Source organism: Trifolium pratense, linkage group LG2, assembly GCF_020283565.1.
Source record: "Trifolium pratense cultivar HEN17-A07 linkage group LG2, ARS_RC_1.1, whole genome shotgun sequence".
Classification (NCBI taxonomy): domain Eukaryota; kingdom Viridiplantae; phylum Streptophyta; class Magnoliopsida; order Fabales; family Fabaceae; genus Trifolium; species Trifolium pratense.
Genome location: NC_060060.1, coordinates 8,041,021 through 8,046,216, shown reverse-complemented (window position 1 = coordinate 8,046,216; position 5,196 = coordinate 8,041,021). Strand labels below are relative to the sequence as shown.

Here is a 5,196-nt window from a genome sequence, read left to right as displayed (position 1 = left end):
GGGTTCAATGCTTAATTCGTGCTAGACAAACTGTTAAATTTTCGAAACTATATTGATTTAAAAATACCAATCTCAGCTCTCGCAAATCTTGACCAGCATTATATAATATAAAGGTGATGCTTAACTCACGTTCTCACATCCGCTAATAAAATACTCTTTGAAAAACAATATAATTTAATTAACTCTAATCCCATCACTCGTTGCGAATTAGAGTTAATGTTCAGTTTTTACTATCTAGTAGAAATCTCACGCTCTCGCTCTATTGATTTTTACTTTAATTAATTCTCACTCTCGTGACGAATTATAATCAATGTTTAATTAAAAACTGCTTAAGAAAATAAAACAATCGCTAGTTTTCAAGAATTATATTTGATTTAAAAACACTAATCTCAGCTCTCGCAAATCTTGACTAGCGTTATACTTAGATAAAATAAATGCTCTGCTCTCACGCGCTCACTTACCTATATAAGTACCTTTGAAAATCAATATAAAACTCATCAATCCTAAATAACTCTCGCGGACTTTAGAACTAACGGTCAGTTTTAACTATCCGGCCCTAAACCTCAACTCTCGTCAATGTTGGTTTATTGCCTTTAAAACAATCCTCACTCTCGTGACAAATTATTTGAAAACGTATTATTTAAAACTGGTGGTTGAAAAACTAATAGCACGAATTAACTACTAAACCCCTATTATCTACTAATTGCACATCCTAGCAATGCTAAATTTAGCTAGACATAACAAAAAATAAAGACATAAAATAAATAAATAAAAATAAAGACATTAAATAAAAACAGAAAAATAAAATAAATAAAATAAACATAAAAATAAAGAAAAGAAAATAAAATAAAGAACCTGAATTAATAAAAGAAATCTTGAGTACAGACACCGACAGCGAAACAGCAGGAAATAAAGATATTAAACTAAGAGAAGAAACCAAGAATAAATCTAGTCTCAATTCTCTTCCTCAACTGTTACAAGTTGGTGTGTGTCTAAAGTGTAAGAAAGGACACATATTTATACTAGTAGCTAGGGGAACAAAACAACAAAAATAACCGATGTGGGACTTGAGTTAAAATCGCGCCTGGCCGTGTGATCAAATGGATGGCCATGTGGGACTTAAAGATGTGTGGCGAAAGCCACACGATTGAAATTATTTGGACGGCCAGGATGAAGAAAGTGGCGACCGCCACTTGGAACAGGCTGGCGAGGGGCATCAAGGCATGGCTGGCGAGCGGCATGTTTGGCTGTTGGGCTGGGCTGCACGTGGTTTGGGCTGCACTTGTGTGGCGTGGCTGTACTTGTGTGGCTTGGCTGCACTTGTGTGGCCCATTTTGTCCATTTCTTGCTCTTTTTTAGTCCATTTTCGCTCCTTTCTTCAACTCGTACACTTTTTATCTGTTTATTTAAAATATGAGAAATAAGTAACTATTTATATAGTAAAACTTCGGAATCGAAATAAAAACATATAAAATATAATAGTAAATTAACTAAATAAATAACATCTTTTTAGGTGTATCATTTTGATTGCTTGATGTGGAATATGGTAATTTTATTTTATCCTTTTTGGTTATTTTTTATAATAGAGATACTTAGGAACTGCTAGAGAGGAAGATTCCTTAAATATTCTGCTTGAGTTTGTACCTGTTGGATCTATCTCATCACTATTGGGGAAATTCGGATCCTTTCCTGAGTCAGTGAGTGGTTTATACTTTATCAACTGCGTAGAGAATATGATAGGTTGTGCTTTGTTGTTGCTTCACAATAAAGGAATTAACGTGGAACTGTATGGACTGTGAAATGAGAGACATGATTGTGTATTCTTGGTGCTTTTCTGAGAGAATCAGCTTAGTTTTTATCTATTTGTAGATTTTGAAGTTGTAAAGTCTATGGAATAATTTTGATTCAAATGTCATTTGTGGGGACATATTGTGGATGAAGAACAATAATTTGTGGGGGCATGGATAAGACTATTCTTGCCAAACTCAGCAAAAAAAAGACCTCAAATCTGTCCAATGACGCCCGTTATTCCTTGAAATAATGAGGTCTCCTCCTGCTATATATTGAAGCTTACTATTCTTTTGATCTTCACAAGATGTTTATTTGTAAATCCAATTGACCCACTTATACATGCTTTAAATTTAGGGAGGATTATCCAATTGACCCACTTATACGTGCTTTAAATTTAGTTTGTGCAATGTTCCATTTTTTTGACAGGTTATAAGAGTGTATACAAAGCAGCTTTTACTGGGGCTTGAATACCTTCATAATAACGGAATTATTCACAGGGATATTAAGGTACATGGTCCATGCTTTTAATTTTAGACGACTCTTCCATGTTTCCTCTCTCTCTCTCTCTCTCTCTCTCTCTCTCTCTCTCTCTCTCTCTCTCTCTCTCTCTCTCTCTCATATTTTGTAGATATGTTGGAATTGGATATAGGGTGAAACATTCTAGTTGATAACAAAGGGTGTATTAAACTCGCAGACTTTGGTGCATCCAGGAAAGTCGTGGAATTGGTATGACAGTTGATATTATTAATTCATTATGCTATTACAAGCTTCTTGTGTAACTTTGTGGCCATGACATCTGAAGTTTGTGAATTTTGTTTGATATAGGCTACCATGAATGGAACAAAGTCTATGAAGGGTACCCCACACTTTGCTTCTGAATAAGATGAGGTCGAGGTTTCAGCTATGGTAACCTCTGCTTGAAACTTGCTAAAACTAGTATGGAAAAGGGTGTTGACTATCCGAAGAACGAGATTCAACGTCTTGAGGGCATGCTTTGAAAGGTAATTTATTAATATTATAAATATAGCCGTAACAACTCATATGAATATCATATTATGCAGTCTTTAATTTTGCTTCCGACTTGCAATAACTAACATCAAACTGATGAAGGGAAGATACAATGGAAATAACATTGATACAATGGAAATATCATATTAGGTTTTGTTTTTCCTTGTAAACGTGTTTATTTTTTTCTCTCTATATCTATCTATTATGTTATTTTAGCTTGTCATTCTTCCATTTGTTGCACGTGAAAATCATGATATTAATAAGCGTAAAGCTCTAAGTTTGGATAAGTGACTGGAGTTAACTAGGAAGTAAAAATTGCTTGGCTTAAAGGTGATATATGAAAAAATTATTGATTTTGCTGATTTTAGCTTTATGGATATATACTGACTAACAAGTTGTCAGACTCGAGAGTCTACTCAGACTCGAAAAGGGTCGTAGACTCGATTCGTACGAGTTTATGGAAACTTAAAAATGAGTTTAAAAAGGCTATAAGTTACTCATAAATGACATATATAAAGAGAAAGAATGAGAGATGCAGTGAGAAAACGAGAGAGGAAGAAGCGATAAAATGGGTAAAAAAAAATTAAAAAATAGATAGGCTGTCACTCACTTAATCCATGTATTTTAATCCAATGGTTAAGATTCATTCTCATATTCTCATATAATTATATCATTCTCATAGTATACATCCTCATATATATATATATATATATATATATATATATATATATATATATATATATATATATATATATATATATATATATATATAATGGAACACCAATTAACATAAAATTCAATTTTCAAATAAAAATTCAAATGTTAAACTCCAAACAAACTTGTCGACAAAAAAGCTCCATAATAAAACAAACAAAATAGCAAAATGGCTTCAAAGATCAAAAGCTCCGGTGACATCATCACCACCAATATAATCATCACCATTATCTTCACCATCATCATCAAACTCTGCCCCAGATAACACAACTTCTTCGTCGTTAATCAAGGTTGGATTGCTTGAACTTCCACTTAATTCAACATTGCGGCCACCATTGCACAACATTGGTAATAATAACATCAGGTTCCTCAACATTGTTAGCAGTAATATCAACTTGCTCAACATTAACTTCAGTTTGCTCATTATTTTCTTCATTAAGGGTTTTCAATTTTTTTTATTTTTTTTTTTAATTTTGTGTTTTGGATGGGGATTTTTTAATAAAAAAATTAATTTTTTTTAGAAAGATTTATAGACTCGTAAACTCGCCATAAACTCACGAGTTTATACGAGTCTATGCGAGTCTATTCGAATCTAATCGAGTTTATCAAAATCGATTCTATGAGCGATTCAATTCGTTTTTGCTTCCTAGATACGTAAACTCGTACGAGTTTAAGAGTCTACTCGCGAGTTTGACAACCATGCTGACTAATGCCAGCCCCTTCATGTAATAGTATAGCAGGAAAAAAAAACATTTTTTTTTAAAAAAAAGTAATACATTCCACGTCGGGTTTAATAAAAAACAGACGTGAAATCCCTACTTTTCACTTCGGGGTATACAAAACACGGATGTGGAATCCCTTTTTATTTAATAAAAATTAATTGAAAAATCAGGATACCACTTCGGTTAAAAACCGAACCGACGTGGAATCTCCAGATTTACAACGACGATAGTCTTTACGTCGGGTCCGAAACTGACGTGAAAAGTGGTTTCTGCCCGACATGGAATCTTCATTCTGTACTAGTGATTATTGGCCATAACTTGTCTAGAACACCAAGGAGTTTTTCAAAAAATGTGTGAAGTGGCAAAAGCATGGAGATGTACATAGCACCACCTACAGAGCTAAACACCAATACAACCCCTTGGCCATTTTCCAAGTGAGTGATGGACCTCTTAGGACCACTCAAAACTACTCCAAGACAATTGAAGTACCTGACAGTGGCAGTGAATTATTTTAGAAAATGGGTCGAAGCGGAAGCCCTAGCTAACATTACAGAAGCTAGCCAATGATAAAGTTCTTTAAAATAAATGTTGTAGCTCGTTTTGGGATTTTAATGGACTCAATTCACAGATAAAAAGATGCAAAAGCTTTTGAAAGATTTCAATATCATACAACACTTCGCTTCAATAGAACACTCCCAAACAAATGGGCAAGTCGAAGCAGCCAACAAGGTCATCCTTAAAGGACTGAAAAGGAGGAGGCTAGATGACACCAAAGGAAACTGGACCGAAGAACCACACCCCAAAAAGTTGTGATTCAGTGGAGATTGGTGAACTCGGTTGAAGGACAGCACACCGTCTCTAGTAGGGACAAAACTCCCAATCCATCTGGGAAAAGCTAGACTTCCTAGACGAGACAAGAAACTTAGATTCACTTACTGAAGTGGTAGTAAAAAATCGACAA

The 5,196-nt window shown here is 34.3% G+C and overlaps 1 long non-coding RNA gene across 1 annotated transcript; it reads left to right on the top strand.

Annotated features, from left to right (window-relative positions):
- The first annotated feature begins 1,396 nt into the window (after positions 1-1,396).
- LOC123909988 lies at positions 1,397-2,929 on the top strand. Its single transcript, XR_006810107.1, has 4 exons — positions 1,397-2,045; positions 2,218-2,298; positions 2,441-2,517; positions 2,617-2,929. It is a non-coding gene; the product is annotated as an uncharacterized LOC123909988 (long non-coding RNA).
- Positions 2,930-5,196: the final 2,267 nt, after the last annotated feature.